A 17,657-nucleotide genomic window follows, 5' to 3' on the forward strand; every position below is an offset into this window, starting at 1 on the left:
ACAATGGATTAATGTATATAACCTGAGTGGGATAAATATATTTGTGTTATTCTAATGTATTTGTATCATGGAGTTTGATAATTTGAAAATATATTTTAAATCAAATACAGCATGGAATTAAATCCCTTTACATTTTCTGGTTCATGTTATGGAAATTGAATTGATTAATAAATCTCTAAGCCTACTTGTCTTACATTCACAATATGCTATTTGTTTGAAAACTGTCATATGAAACCTCTTAAGTACAAGTTTGTACACATAATTGGTGCTACTTTTTATTTTCATGATAGTTTTAGGATTTCACAAGTCACTATGGGCTCATTTTACATGTGACAGCCTAAGCCTCATCTTCAACAGTTACTTATTAATTATTAAGGCTGCCTTGAACCTTCCCCGCAAGATAATTCATAAATGTATAGCCTAGTGAAATTTTGTGTTGGTGTGTTAGGCTGAATAGAAAGTCAATGAGTAGGAAACAAATCATAAGAAAATCATTTCGAATTCAGCGATAATCTTTATCTAGACTTCTGTTTCAAATAAGATTGCTCCTATAGATACACATACAAGCTGTCTAACATAGGACCTTTTCACTAAATCTGCTTTTGAACACATGAGCATTGTGTCAGCAGTGAAGAGGTCTACAAATAATGTTTAATTGAATTTGAATGAAAGTTGGCCTGTGCACTACTTATGCTATCACTAAAGCGTTCAACATGCTGTCTCAACTACACAGTGTTGATAAATAATTTGATGTAATAATTTGTGTTGGGATTGTTTACATCACAACTGACTTAAAATGATTACACTGATAATTCACTTACAATATACATACTCAAGTTTGGAACCAGAATACACCTTGAATAGAACACTGATTTCCCTTCAGCTCTCAACCCCTTCCAGTCAAAGATGACCTATGATTAGACTCCAGACTCCTTATCCATTCTCAAGACTCTGATTCACTGATTCACTGTGGATAAATCTCATTATCCTCTCCAAGTAGATGGCTACAAATGGAGTGTAGCCTTAAACTGAGATGCCTGATTATACCCACACATAATCACAGCAATATTAAGAGAATGAAATGAAGGAATATCACAGAAATTATCTTGTGTCACAACTGGATGTAAATAGAAGTCACTGAGACCTCAGTCATATCTGTGCCTCATACTATTCATTTTGCCTTTTAAAAATGCAAATACATAAAAGGAAAAGAAAGCAATGAGGGGGCCAAAGTAGAAAAAAATGGGTGGGAAAGGTAAGCCAAATCAGAGCCAGAAGGTAGTATATTATAGATTATTTTGTGTACCTTTCTTCCATTCACCAGTGTTATTTTATCTACTGAAATAGTCTTTTATAATTTAATGAATAAATATAATAATGTAATCATGAGTAACATACTATGAAAATGACATTTTAAATATAGCCACTCAGTTTGTCACTTAGGATAGCTATAAAATAGCTACTCTTGTGTTTTTAGACTTCCTTGGAGAAAAAATCTCTTGCATTTCCTCTGTCTACATCCAGGAACCAAGCATTTAAAGTTTTTATTGCTAACAGCTATAAGTAAAGCCATGTCTGTGTCCAGTGTTCCAGTCATTCTCAGACTCCTCATACATGGATGAAAATTCAGACCTCACTTTTATAGAAGTTCCATTCTCCAAAAATGTATACAATGAGACAGGAGTACTACTTAGTTGTTGGAAGCAATAATTCATCATTTCTTTTTTGGTGTTTGAGTTGCTTTTCTTTACTATGTAATTATTTTGCTACAAGAATATTTAATAAGTAGACATTTTACAACTAAAATTATACTTGGAATCATGAAAAACACAACATAATTACTTGAGTTTGAAATCATAGTTAGAAAGCCAGAAGGAATCATGGAAAGCACAACATAATTACTTGAGTTTGAAATCATAGTTAGAAAGCCAGAAGAAAATTGTCCTGATTTTCTAAAAAGACATACACAGGAAAATTGCAAAAAGAAAAAAAAAGGGGGGGGGGCAGTCACTGACTTTTGAAGGTATATTTGGACCATAATTTTTTTTTTCAACAAGCCAGGATTTTAATGCCATCTATTAACTAACTGCCTTAACTTTGAATAAATTATCAAAAGTTAAAAATACTAATTTTGTAGTCTATTATATGAACATTTTTTCCACAGTTTTCCTGATTATATAAAATATTTGAGTTTTCAATATTGTTTTTTACAGTGGGATCCTGAGTTTAACCACAGCTATAATAAATCATCCTTTTTCAGAGTAGCTGTGATTTCTTTCACTATGGGAGAAAAACTGATTTTCTTAGAATCTTAAATCAAGGGATAGACATCATTATTTATACTAATCTGCTGATTATATTCTAGAAGTATCAAATAGTGAATTAAAATATTTTAGGAAACAAATTTTTAAGACAATTAGTTTTTATTGAAGCGGTGATAAACATCCATGTTTTGATATTAATATGTGGATATTCTGTTGTTTATATTTCTTTTTTTCTTTTTTTTTCAAACCACTAACATTTTATTTAACAAAAGCAACAATTGGGACATTTCTAGAGCTTACAGTATATTTGACATAAAAATAGGGAGTTCTCCAAAATAAGTATTAAAAATACAAAGTCTATGGACTAAGGTACACAGAAAATTTGTTTTACATTTCAGTTACCCAAAACAACAACTTGTGCCATCCTCCAATGGCACATAGTGAGAGAATTCTATTCCAGGAAAAGCCAGATCTGATGACTACAGAACCAATGAGGACAGGCTGAGGGTGTCCTAAGTGATGAATTTGAAACTAGCTTGCCATTTTGCCAGGATAACCAGTGGCTGCAAACAAGTTCTCATTAACTGTAGACCACCTGAATAAGCAGGCTTGATCCATATGGACAGGTCTCTTATCTTGAGGATAACTGGTTCAAGTAATATCCCAAATTAGCCAGTCATTTCCTGAAACAGCTCCAACTTTGGAAGTGTTTTTGAAGCACCAGTGGGCTGGCATTAATGGCATATGTTCAATTCAAGAGATAAGATAGCCTGTTGAGCTGAAAGATCATAAAACCGGCTTGTTCCCTTCTCTGCAACCACCAGCTTAAAAGTTCCTCAGGATGCCATTCATTCCAGGGGAATGAAGAACAAAATGAGCTGTCTGCATTCCTTCCAACTTCCAAATCCTGAGGTATGATCATCACTCACACCTGCAATTTCTTGGCTCTCTTTGGGCTCAAACACCAAACCATTAATGAAATCTGAATGGCTCTCTAAAACCTTGTATTCATTTTTGTCTTGAAGATCTGTAGTCAATAACCTTAGTTTCATATCAGCAGCTGAAGTACAAAATTTGATTATTGGAGGTAATGAATCACATCTAGTTTCTGGGCTCCAAGCTATGCCATCGACTCTGACACCATGCTGAAATGTTCATAGTGTTTTATACTGAATTCCTTCAATGTCTGTACAATATCTGAACTGTACACATGCCAATGACCACATAATTACTGCCTCCATATGCAATTAAGGTTTCCTGAATCCCTACTCTCGAAGAGATTAAATCCTACCACATGCACATAACCTTCACGATCCACAGTGTAGGTAGCATTTCTTGTGGCGTCTTGCTTCATCTTGTATGTCAATACTTGAACAGTTGTAAAAATAAAATAACCTTTTACTGGACAAGATCACAAAATGGGGGCATTGGGGTATTTATATTTCTTTAAAATCCCCTTTCCTCATTATTCTGGGTTTCATTAGAATGAAAATAATGAAATGTACAATATATACCTATATTATGATTTTACTATTGTGTGTGTGCTTGTAGTAAATGGAGGACAGTAAAAAAAAAATGTTAATTCAATGAATGTTCAGTTGGAATGATTAGAAGGGAATATTTTACAAAATAAGACCATTGACTTAGTTTTAGATTAAGCAGTCAAAATCCACAATTAAAACAGTAGAATAATGTAAAACATATTTTAAGCATTTCTATAGATTTTCAAGCTCATGACCTCCAGGTTATTATTGCCACATTCCTTTTATTCTAGCAATTATATATTTGGTTCATACCAAGAAAAAAAATGTCATCAATGAAAGGTTATATGATTCACCTCTAGAAAATACTTTCAGATAGATAAATCAGCTTCTTAGCTTTAAAACTAGCCCTCCAGCAAAGGAGTTGCTATCAAGCAAGGGAGTTATTTTTTTTTTCAAATTTAAAAACAAAAGCAGAATAATTAAATATATGTGTATATATTCACAAATATTTACAAATATACTTTGGAGCAGATACCAGATATTATCAAATCATTCACGGAGTGAATGCAGATCCACCATATATAGTTGTGTTATAAAATAAGGCATATTTTACCTTACATGGGAAAAGGCACTTTGCAGATGTGATTAAGGATATTGAAATAGAAAGATTATCCTGGGTTATCCAGGATGACCGGATATAATCACAAAGGTCCTTATAAGAGGGAGGCAGAGTGTCAGAGTCAAAGGTGATGTGAGGATGGAAACAGAGGTTAGGGTAAAACAGGGACACAAGCCAAGGGAAAAGGGCAATCTTTCTAAAGGCTGAAAGTTGTTTGCCTCTAGAGAATCCAGAAGGAACATGTTTCTGCTGATACATTGATTTTAGTCCAGTGAAACTGATTTTGGAATTCTGACCTCTAGAACTGTAAGGTAATATATTGATGTTGTTTTAAAAACCCTGTTGGTGGTAATTTGTTACAGTGGCAGTGGGGAACTAATACAAACTTAGAGACTAGAATTGACTTGGATGATAGAGGAGGTTCAAAAGGATAATGATTTCCCATTTTAAATGGACTGTGGCTATCATAATTAATTGTGGAGAATATCTGTTCCAGCATTTTGCATTAACAGTCAGTAAATCCAGACCAAACATACATCTTCCTGCACGTTAATTCGCATTTTAAATTTCTCCTTTATTATAGTTCAAGGAACAACTCAGTTCCCACTTCTTTATTGAGCTTTTTCTATTATTTGTACAGCCTGGAAGAATCCCATGCACAAAACTTTTTAAATTTGCTTTCTGTTCCATGCTACGCATACTTCAATGGCACACCATTCTACACGTGTCCTCTACTACTTTCCGTTATACTAGCCTATTTTTAAGAACCCAGTCTTATATCCATAAGGATGAACATCAGACGCAAATTCCTCTTCTCTCTGACATAGATCTAGGGGCAAAAAACTTTTCCCTTCTTCCATTCTACATTTACTAGCTGGTGTAATAATTAAATTGACATAAGAGAGAACAATAGGAGAGAACAAAGTTAATGATATACATATAGAGGGGGGAGCCCACAAAGACATAAAAACTCAAAGGCAATCAGGCAATTGGGGCTTATGTACAGTCTTGAGCTAAGGAGGAGAAAGTAAAGGTCTGGAACTTCAAAGAAGAGGAAGACTATTCAGGTGAAGATGAGAAGAGGAAATGCTTGGTAAACAGAGGTGTACCATGCCATACAGATAAGTCTTATAAATAAAGTTATCTCTGTTTATAACTGTCTTTTTGGTGCAGGCTCCCTATCTAAATCCTTTTAGGCAATTAAAGGAGAGGTAAAAAGTTTGTCCTGAGTCTGCTGGGTCTTCATTGCCTTCAGCTCAAAAGAACCTAAAGGCCAAAGTGATGGATCTCATCATGGCACATTTTGCTCCCTCTTGTGGGTTTTAACTTTTGAGCAGAGTTGGTTCTCATCAGTACTATGATGATGAGGTCAGCGATGATAATTGTTCTTTTTCTGTTGTCTCAATTAAAATTAAAATTGTGACAATTTTAAAATTAAAATTGTCACAATTAAAAAATTGTGACAGTTTTAATGCAAATTTATACAGGAAAAGAATACAAGAAATTAGTTGTCTTCATAACGCTCCCTCATCACATTAAAATTGGCCCATATTCATTAGTAAAGAGAATCTTCAAGCTCCCTAGAAGCACCCAGATGATACTGCTAGATTCAGGTCACATGTAAGAACATCACATTCTTTCAGAAAACTCAGAAAATGTTAGACTTTTTCATGATATTTTTAACATTCTGTTCACCACCCTTTTTATTTTGGAGATTGCCCATTTTTCCACATGCTTATTTGATGTGTGCAGTTGATAACTACCTCAGATTTTCTGTGTGGTTATTTTCTGAAAGGACATTACAAGGTAAATTTCCAAGAACACTTTCAATAGGATCCGGACTTGGGTGTCCTTGAGATCTATTGGGATGAGGCCTTTGTATTTTGAAAGAGAAATGTCTTTTGCTTCCATTGAGGTTGATAGTTTTGAAATGTCAAAGAACTTCTCAATTTGGTAATATGTAAATTGATAAAATTGCTGGGTTTTTTTTTCCATCCTGAATCATTCACTAAATACACCAAACCCATTTTGACCCATTTCCACACTACATTTCCACATTATAACAGTTTTTTAAATGTTATTTAGTGGTTTTGAATTTGGTAAACATTTTCTTGAAACAATAAATTTTAAGGTATTTCTTAAATGTAAAGAATAATATTTTCCCATTATTTATGTATTTTGCCAAAGTAAGGAGTCAGTTTTTATTTCTGAATAATATACATTTTAACTGTCTGAACATCCTTGGCTTTAACTCTACAAATTAATAATTGTATTAACCAGATAGAGTCAACTTCTATATCCCAAATTGATATTGGAGGTAATAGTTTTTTTTTTTATCCTTTCTTTTATTGGCTTATTCATGGTCATCAAATTAGCCTGATCCTCAATTTACATTGTGCTTTGTAGACATAAGCAGTGTCAAATTATTTGTCTTAATTAAATCTCTCCTATCAAAATGAACCTAATTTATTTCTGTCTGTCATCAGCATAGATAAATCAGAGGTTCATTGTCTTTTTTCACATTACCATATTTATACTATTTTTAAGTAAATAGTAAGACTGCTGGATTTAAATTTACTTCTCAAATGTTATTTTTGAGCTTTTTGTGGATTTTTAAAAATAATAACTCTTTCGAAAGTAAAGAATTCCTAGCTAGATTCAATAATATGGTAGATGTGATTAATATTTCAGTTTCAAGAGAGGAGTAATTTACTAGGTTTTTTTCACACTCTGTTTGATAAAATCTAATATGAGCAATGCTATCTGGTAGAATTTTCTGCAAAGATTGAAAAATTCTTCTGCACTGTCCAGTATGCTAGTCATTGACCACCTAAGACATTGAGCATTCGAAATGTGGCTAGTGTGAATAAGGCCCCCAAATTTTAATTATATTTCATTTAATTTAAATTCAGGTTCAGATAGTCAGAAGTGCCTTGCAGTTACTATATTGAAAAATGTAAGTCTAGACTAAAGAATTGTGAGCTATGTTTTAGATCTGGACTCTTGCTTAAACTTGTTAATTTAGTTCTGTTGAAGACAGTCATGTCAACTCTCAGAGCTTCAATGTCTCTATTCAGTCAGTAATATATATATATATATTATTGGCCATCTGCTAAATCCTGTGAACTGTGAACTGTGCTAAGTGCTGGGGATACAATGATCATTTTGTCAGAATTGGTATCTTTAGGGGAAAATGATGCTAATAATACTATAGTTAATTGTTCAATTAAAATTATGAAAGAGACTCTGGAAAGAAAGTACAAAGTCTAATGAAAGTGTATGAGACTGGAGGCCTGAGTAGGTCTGATGGATCTGGAAAAGGTTTCAGGAGGAAGCAAATTTTGAATTTAGCTTAAATCAATGTTAAGACATTTCTATGTGAAGGCAGGTACACCTTATTTGCCATTCACTCTGCTAGTTACTAGACATTCAGAGGGATTTTACTAGCCTTAAAAAATTATGGGATAATAAACACACAAATAATTTAGGGATTGAGCTATCATCAATCCCAAACAAATGTTCCATTAAGTAATCTTTATGAGAAAAGAAAAAAAAAGATTATTTTTTATGTTCCAACATATTTGGAAAAGCTAGTTTTGACAAAGATAAATTTCTATGTGCTAAGAATTATTGGAATCTTGGGTACATTTAAGGTAAAAACTTATTGGCACTGTGTATATTGGAATCTTGGGTACTACAAAACTTGGAGAACAACCTAAGAATTTTTCCTCTAAACTTTTGCAACTATAGAAAACCTTTCTTTTTCGTTTCTTCTGTTTTTCTTTCCCTCCTCCTTCTACTCATTCCCCACCCCTCCCTGCTTCTTCCCATAGCCTCTTTCTTTCTTCCTCCCCTTTCCCTTCTCTTCTCTTTCTCCTTCTACCTTCTCCAATGATTTTCTTAGTAATGTAGTTCCCATCATGGAGTTCTCCAAATAGAATTTCCAAAACTCCAGTGATATTTACAGTCATGAAATATGTAATTTTAAGGTGGGCAATGGAATTAAGAATGTGAATAAGCTTAGATAATAAATCTTCTGTTCAGTGACATTATATACAATCCATGATATTGTATAGCTAATATAATGTCAAGATGCAAGGACTATGAGAATGCATTATGATAGATTGTGTTGATGATTATCCTATTTAACTGAGAATAGTAGAGGAAAAAGACCATGAGGTCTATTTTGAATATATTTTATTTAATGCTCCTGTAACATACCCAAATGGAAATATTCAGCAAGTCAATGGAAAAGGGGGTCAATTTAAGTCTAGAAAGGAAATTAAAATGGAGGAGGAAATTTGTATTAGGTATATATTTTTAAATGTTGATATGATGTCTACATATGGAGAGAAAATATATGGAGAGAAATTCCCAGTAAACGTGGAACTTTAAGAGACTCAGGCTATAATTACTTGAGGGAAAAATTAATTTCCCTCATGTGATTTGATTTTGTCTTTTCTTTCTTCTCACCATCATTTCTCCAAATTCTAATATGTCCATATTTCAACAAATCTTAACATTTCATAAAGATTGTATATTCTGAATAGCCTTATACATAGATGTGGAGTCATTTCTGATGCACCTTCAGTTTCTGTGGTCCTTTGAGAGACATTTAGTGCATTCTTAGTGTAAAGAATAATTGGTGTTTCTAGGGGTGGTTATACTTCTAGCCATAAGAAGAAATTAGTGATGAGAAAGACTCAGAATATATATAGAATGCATAGTCTAGTAGGGGAAATAGATTCCTTTACAATATATACAATATATACAACAGCTTCCTGCATATCGTTTACATTTCATTTTAGGGGCACCTGGTGGCTCAGTCGGTTAAGTGTTTGGCTCTTGGTTTCAGCTCAGATCATGATCTCATGGTTCATGAGATTGAGCCCCTTGTCAGGATTCATGCTGACAGCTGGGAGCCTGCTTGGGATTCCCTCTCCCTCTCCCTCTCCCTCTCCCTCTCCCTCTCCCTCTCTCTTTCTCTCTCCCCCTCCTCTTGCTTGTGCTCTCTGCTCTCTCCCTCTCTCAAAATAAATAAATATTTAAAAATAAATAAGCTTCATTTTAGGTTTCAAAGGTTATGATTCTGAATTCAGAGTTTTCATACTCATGCCACAACTCAGTTTCCATTTGAATTTCAAAAATCAGTTCCAAAAGGGAAAATGTGTGTGCACAATCAGATGAAGGATACCTGCACCATGGCCGGACTGTCTGCATTTGAATTCCTGACCATTTAGTATGTTTTGAGTTTCCTTGGGAAGGTACTTAATTTTCTTAAATAAATTAAGCTTATTTTATAGTTTTGTTGTGAAACTTAAAATATATTTATTAATACTCTACAGATTTTGTGACATGGTAGGGGATCAATAAATGTTATTTTTATTTAAAAATTTTACAGTCATACTACTTATCATATTGTATTTTGATTTTTCATTTACATATCTGTTGAACCCATCAGGTTGTAAATTCCTGAAGCAAAGGATGCGTTCATACAAGCTTTAATATTTCCAGTACAACAATTGTATGAGGTACTACCTGGGTATTGAATAAATGTGTGTGGAATTAATGAGTGATTACACAAACATAAGGCAGAATGATAATGAATGAAATTTGAGTTTGTGATTGTGAAGAAAAAAAATATTGAACAGAGGATGAAAACGTGGGTTTACTTAAGGTATAGGCCTCAATTCAAAACAAAATTAATCAAGAAGAGTATAAAAAGAAAAGAATCGGAGAATAAATTTAAGCATAAGATTAGGGACCAATATAAGGGATATCAAAAACAATAAAAAATACTTTCTCAGTATTAGAAAATGTAAAATGTAAATTATTTGTTAAGCATCTTTTATCTTTCCAAATATTTTTGGAAATGCAATCAATTAAAACAGCAATGACATACCACTATGTACCTATTAGAATGGCTAAAATTTGGAACACAGACAACACCAAATTCTGGTATGGATATGGAACAAGAGATCTCATGCATTGCTGGTGGGAATGCAAAATGGCACCGTCACTTGAAAGACAGTTTGGCAATTTCTCACAAAAGTAAACAGACTTATGTTATGATCCAGCAATCATATTCCTTGATATTTGTCCCAAAGTGTTAAAAACTTATATACACACACAAAAACCTGCACACACGTGTTTAGGGCAGCCTTATTGATAATTATCAAAATAGGGAAGCAGCCAAGATATCCATAAGTAGGTGAATGGATAAATAAACTGTGGTACTTTCATATAGTGGAATATTAAGGCTGAAAATAAATGAGCTATCAAGTCATGAAAAGACATGGAAGAAATCTAGACACATATTATTACCAAACGAAAGAGGCCACTCTGAAAAGACTTTTCGCTACTGTATGTTTCTACTAAGATGACACTCTGGAAAAAGGCAAAACCATGGAGACTATAGTAACTATGATTTTGAGGCCACTGCGGGCATAGGAATCTTTCTTAATATCATATGTTCATATGTGTTATTACAAATAGGTCATGTTGTCATATGCCAGGCAAATATTTACTTTTTACTCTCTTTTACTTAAAATCAACATACTACAAATAAACCTCTAAAGAATGCTTAACATACAGAAGCTTGGAAGTGAGCTACTTGCCAAGAAAACAACAAAAAGCAAAAAAACAAAAAAAAAAACAGTCCCTAAATTTAGCTTCTTGGTAGGCAATGAGCACAAAACCAAATCGTTGTTGGCTGCTCCATTATGTACAATGGTAAACAATTCCATTTGCTATTATTTCTACTGTGTGGCAGCCACTTAGTCCAGGTACAGATTCTCAATTGCTTGGTAACAGTTTGTTGCAGTGTACCTATTCAGAGTTAACATAGGCAATAGAAGATAGGAGAAGAGACAGCTGTAGTCTTACAGTTGATCTTCAATAACTACTTCATTCAGAAAAAAATGACAAGGAAAAATGCTAGTTAAGTAAAACTGGACTTTTAAAATCTTCCCATGAATTTTTTATCTCAGTCTACTCAAATGGGTGTGAATTCTTAGTCATTTTCCAAGTGAATTTTCCCAAACCCTGATATTTATGTGTAATGATACATTTCTTTTTTTTTTTCTTTTTAATTTGAAGAAGTTAGCCATAAGTGTCCTGTTTTTCTTTACCTGAGAGATGTATCACTGAAAAATATTTTATCTCTCTGCTATGAGCCATGAAGTTCAAGAGATCTTTGTGAGGTTTGAGTGATCACCGTTATTACTGGGAGCACTATTAATCTGAACACCTCAGAAAGCCGAAGCTTTCTGGAGCATGAAAAGAGTACACTAGAAGTCAGTGGGAGATTACTTCTAACAAATTAATTTAGCAGAAAATCACTTCTCTACTAGGATTGAAAGTATTTAAAGTATTTTCTTAAGTAGTAAAAAGATTTTGAGGCTATGTAAAAGACCAGTGTAAAAATAGTCAGTCTTGATCATGATAAATGGTAGGTACTGTAACCAGTACATTACTCTGGGATAATTCTGGAAGTATCTTTGCATTGAGTTCTAATTAGTGTCTCTCAGTATTTAATATCTCATTATTTGGCCATCAGTATTAATTGGATACTCTTCATCTCTCATTCAAAGATGTTATGACTTTGAGCAGGCCAATTAATTATACATTGACTTTCAATGTCACAGATACAACCTAGTAACTTGCAAATTTATCATAAGAACTTCGTATAGCCAAAATTAAGTAGATCCCAATTTGGAGAACTTGGCATTAAGTATCTTTACTTCAAAAAAAGAAAAAAAAAAAAGAGTAATCTCTGTAGAAATTGTTTTTGTTGCATTGCTCTAATAAACTTATGTTTAGTTTCTGGACTGTTAACTGAATCAGACTACAATGCTAGATTTACACATTACTACAATGAAAATAAATAATAGAATAGTACTTACAGGAGCAACAGAAAAGAAAAATAATAAAATTCTAAGCATTATAGAAAGGTGTGCAAAATTAGTTATATCTAATATCTTCTTATTTTTTTTTAAATAAAGTTTTCCTTGGAGGGTGAGTATAAAACACTTAGAAAAAGGTAGGATATTGATTCACAGAAAGAAAATTTGTGGTCAAACAAGGCAAATTAGTAGTTTCAGAATATAATAAAGATGTTTTATATGAGGATTGATAATAGGTTGGTCTGTTCTTGAATTTCAGTCAAGATATAATGTGACAAAATGGTGTAAGGTTCAAGAGGACATTTTGGAGTCTTGAAGAACCTGTAATTTTGCTTTGAGATAAATTTGGAATTGCCAACATATTCCTGAAGGAAGGTTATTCTTTCAGCTTACTAAGGGATTTCATCAAGTCTGGTAAGTGGATTTGCTAGAGGAAAGAAAATGCTTTAAAATCAAGACAGACTTGGATCACCCAGCTAGTCACCCTCCTGCATTGGACTTCCAAGCTTTCCACTGTTCTTTACCTGAGTTTCTTTATCTGCTCATGTTATAAGGCTTGTGGAGTGCTTGACTCAGGGCCCAGCACATAGTAAGTGTTCAAATAATTTAACTGAAAATATATGTATATACACACACTATTATATCATAGTAGATTTAGTCACATCAGCTAGTTGGCTGTAAACAGCTTTGTTATTTTGCACATGACATAATTGTGATGGTTTTCTAGATCTCTCTCTCTCTCTCTCTCGCATTCTTTCTCTGAAAACCTTGCAGTGAGCCATTTATCGTGCATATATTCCAAATTAAGTTTAATGTTTATACTTTACATGAAAGAAAGGATAAACTCTTAGTGAAATCAAATGAATTTCCACTACAGATGAAAATATATCTATTTTATGTACAGGCACTTATAGAAGTTTCAGAATATCTCCTTCCAGAATTGGACTAGAAGGAAGCTTTAATATGTAGAATTTGCTCTACAATCTTATAATGTTACCCAGAAACTCATTCTCAGGTTATAAAATAAATAATAATTAGTATCATTTAGTAAATACTATAGTAATACCTACCAACAATCCCAGTCATATCTGCCATCACTCTTCCTTACAGTAATAGAACTTCAAATTTTAGTTCTGCATTTAGTTTCTCATAAGACTGTATTTCCAGTTTTTTTTTTTTTTTTTTTTTTTTTTTTTTTGTGAAGACATGTATGGCCATCTAACTAGTTTTAGAAGCTGGAAAGAAAGCAGGCGTTTTTGGTGAACAGCTTTGGAGTCTTTGTTAAAATAGACACAATGCACCCTTTGTCCTTTTCTTCTTTTCCTTCCTGCAACCTGCATCATGCAATGTTAGTGTAATGGGTTGACATCTAGTTGCTATCTTGGACCATGAAGACAAGGATTACACCCTAGAGATGACAGACCACAAACTAGAAGATTATCTTCATGTGTGAGGGCTTTTTGAGAGCAGAGTTGCTGCACCTTCCTTAGCTAACCTATATCTATCTACATGTTTACGTGAGAGATGAGTTTTGTTTATGGTCACTCTGGAGTGTCTGTTTCTCATAGTTAAACATAATCCTGAATGCTACAAATACATTATATATGCTGGCCATTGTGTTCTGTGTGTTTTATATGTTTGGTTATGTTCATATACGCTGTAATATATAGTATATCACAATCTTATAAAGTATTACATTACATCTTTACACACAAGAATACTGGTTTTCTTGCTCTACAATAATTGGAAACCTTCATGGAAAAAAGCAGTTTCTTGAAGTTCTTTAAATGCAATTTAGCAAATGAAACTTAATTTACCTACTAAAGATCTTGCAAGCACTGATTATAGGAATATAAAAGAGACAATGAAAAAATAGCAAGTAGAACACAAGCAATTTGTTAGATGGTTTTCGTTTTATGACTAAGAGATCAAGTTCAGATCAAAAGCATTCCATTTATTCTCTGAAGAGTATATTTGTATGAATAGATGACACTGAATACCCACCTGCCTATCCAGATACCCATTTCTACAAGGGAGAAGAGGAGGGAAAGAAAAGGCACAGTGGAGAAAGAAGAGGGAGAAGGGGACAAGAGAAGTGGAAGAAAGAGTGGGGAGGAAGACCAAGAAGCTAGAGAAAGGAGGAAGTTGAGGTGGGGTTGGAAGAATGAAGGGAGAAAACAGAAAAGCTTCATTGTATGAAATATTGGGATGGGTCTGCTTAGGAGGAAGAAGCATCAGGCAAAACATCCAAACTCTATACAGTGGTTTTGCCCAAAGGTCCCATTTTCTCTATTTTTTTTTTTTAAATGACATATCGGATAAAGGGTTAGTATCCAAAATCTGTAAAGAACTTACCAACTCAACACCCAAAAAACTAATAATCCAGTGAAGGAATGGGAAGAAGACGTGAATAGACTTTTTTTTTTTTCCAAAGAAGACATCCAGATGGCAAACAGACACATGAAAAGATGCTCAACATCATTCATCATCAGGGAAATATAAATCCAAACCACACAAGATACCACTTTACACCAGTCAGAATGGCTAAAATTAACAACTCAGGAAACAACAGATATTGGTGAGGATATGGAGAAACAGGAACCCTATTGCACTGTTGGTGGAAATGCAAACTGGTGCACCCACTCTGGGAAACAGTGTGAAGGTTCCTCAAAAATTATAGAACTATTCTATATCCCAGCAATTACACTACTAGGAATTTATCCAAAGGATACAAAAATGTTGATTTGAAGGGGCACATGCACCCCGATGTTTATAGCAGCACTAAAAAACAATAGCCAATATGTAAAGAGCCCAAATGTCCATCAACTGATGAATGCATTAAGAAGATGTGGTATGTATGTATATTCCACACCATGGAATACTACTCGGCAGTGAAAAATAATGAAATCTTGCCATTTGCAGCAACACGGATGGAACTAGAAAGACAGATGTCATATGATTTCACTCATATGTGGAATTTGAGAAACTTAACAGATGAACATAGGGGAAGGGAAGAGAAAATAAGGTACAAACACAGAGGGAGGCAAACCATAAGAGACTCTTAAATACAGAAAACAAACTGAGGGTTGATGGGGGACAGGCATGGGTTAAATGGATGATGGGCATAGCAGAAGGCACTCTTCAGGATGAGCACTGGGTGCCATATGTAAGAGATGAATCACTGGGTTCTACTTCTGAAGCCAAGACTACACTGTATGTTAATTTACTTGAGGATAAAATTAAATTGAATTAAAGTAAGATAAAATAATGAAATAAAATATAAAATAAAGATATAATACAAATGAGGAATAGCAGCAGTAATATGACTAACTGCAACATGAAAAAATAGACCACTTGTAATGATGGCAGACAGTTGTCCAAACCCAGGTTGATTTCCTGTAATTAAATTTAGATTCATTTGAATGGCCAGGAAGCTAAAGAAATTCATCTTCATATTGATACTTGTATCAGTCCTATATCAGTATGTATTTATGTCAAATATTTATATTCAAGGTTTATTTTTTTTTGAAGATAACTAGAATATTTGGGGTATATTACCCTATCGTTTTGTGTTGTATTTACCCCACGTAAATTTCCATTGAATGAAGTCAATAGAAAAGTATTTATAAGTACAAAAGGAATATAAACGGACCATAGGTATGATTCAATATTTGTTTGTTTATTGTTTATAAGAACTTACATTATCTTATAGCAAACAAAAAGTAGTAGCACATAAAAGAAAATAGATTTGAAAGAAAGCAGGAACCAAATTAAAGACAAGAGCTTAAGAGGAAAGTGACTATTATGTCTTAAACAATAGCTTTACCAATTTATATGTGTAGAAATTAAATTTTTTATAAAGTCTGTATTAATGATACGAGAACATGTGTTGTGTGTGTGCATGTGTTTGTGTGTGTGTTCCCCAACATAATATGATTTTATGTGATTACCAAGTGATAAAATTCTTTCCTTTAAATGAACTGATTAAAACGGTATAGTTACTTTATTGTTATTATCATGTACAAGTAATACATATTAAGAAACTAAAACTTTATCCATATGAAAAAATACAGTTCACATCTCAACTAATACATTTAAGTCTGCTAGCTATATAATATGTATTAAAACAAATATTTTTGTTTAAGTAAATTGAAAAACTATCACTGGTTGTTACATTATATTTCATATTATAAATGGATTTTACATTTAACAACAAAATTTCAAAATATTTGTAAAGTACCCACTTCATATAATAACTCTGTTGTAAAGGAATTGCCAGATCTCTCAGTGATCCATTGCAATAGAACAGGGTAAAAGCAAAAAAGTTCTATGACAAAGTAAGAGGTCTTTTAAGAAAATAATTTCAGTTCTTGGAAGTTATTCCAGAAATGTAGTCTCAAAAGTTTTACAAGCCATATTTGTAAGGACACTTATTGACACACTATCTTGAAAGACAATACAAAACTACACACACACACACACACACACACCCCAAACCAAAAACAAAACAAAACCCTCAGTTATCATACCCACAAAACCATAGCTGTAACAAACCTAGAAATAGCCTAGATATTATTATTAAATATAAATTATGAGATGCATATAATAAAATACTATGAATTCCTTTAAAAAGAAATAAGTAGATATAGATATGCTAATGTCCAAAATACTACAGGCTTTATTATTAAGTGAAAAGCACTTTGCAGATAATTACTCAATTCTTTATATCAATGACATATAATATATGAAAGGAATTATTTTTTGTTTTTAATTTTCTGGGTATTATATTTATTTTTCCTGTATGTTTCATATTTTATATTAAAATGAGTTTTAATAGTTAATTTTTCTTATATTTATTAGTAGCTTTAAATCATTAATTTCTTTTTTTCTCTTATTACATTGTTATGTTTATATTATGGCTAAAAACAAATTAGCCAAGATAGACTTTCTTTTAAATAGGATATAGGGGCACCTGGGTGGCTCTGTTAGTTAAATGTCCAACTTCAGCTCAGGTCATGATCTCCAGGTTTGTGAGTTTGAGCCTCACATCAGGCTCTGTGCTGACAGCTCAGAGCCTGAGACTGCTTCGGATTCTGTGTCTCCCTCTCTCTCTGCCCCTCCCCCACTTGTGCTCTGCCTCTCTCTGTCTATAAAAACTAAATAAAATGTTAAAAAAAATTAAAATAGGATATAAATAACAGACACAGAAAAAATGTAGGGAATTGAATGAGTAAGACTAGGTAAGAAGGGCAAGACTAGGATAATTCCAGAAAAGGGACTATTTTGAACAAAGAGGAATGCAATCATATATAAACAGTACTAACACTCCATAAAGATAGATCATAAAGTGTATATCAGCTTTTGTTAAGTAACAAATCACCACATA

The 17,657-nt window shown here is 33.1% G+C and overlaps 1 protein-coding gene and 1 pseudogene across 2 annotated transcripts in view; one reads left to right on the top strand and one right to left on the bottom strand.

The window, feature by feature from the left end:
* The window catches only part of CDH12 (cadherin 12), a 1,056,103-nt gene that overhangs the window by 435,900 nt on the left and 602,546 nt on the right, over positions 1 to 17,657 (top strand). The gene's annotated exons all lie outside the window — the stretch shown is intronic.
* LOC123578512 lies at positions 2,503 to 3,827 on the bottom strand (annotated as a pseudogene).

This window comes from Leopardus geoffroyi, chromosome A1, assembly GCF_018350155.1.
Source record: "Leopardus geoffroyi isolate Oge1 chromosome A1, O.geoffroyi_Oge1_pat1.0, whole genome shotgun sequence".
NCBI lineage: Eukaryota > Metazoa > Chordata > Mammalia > Carnivora > Felidae > Leopardus > Leopardus geoffroyi.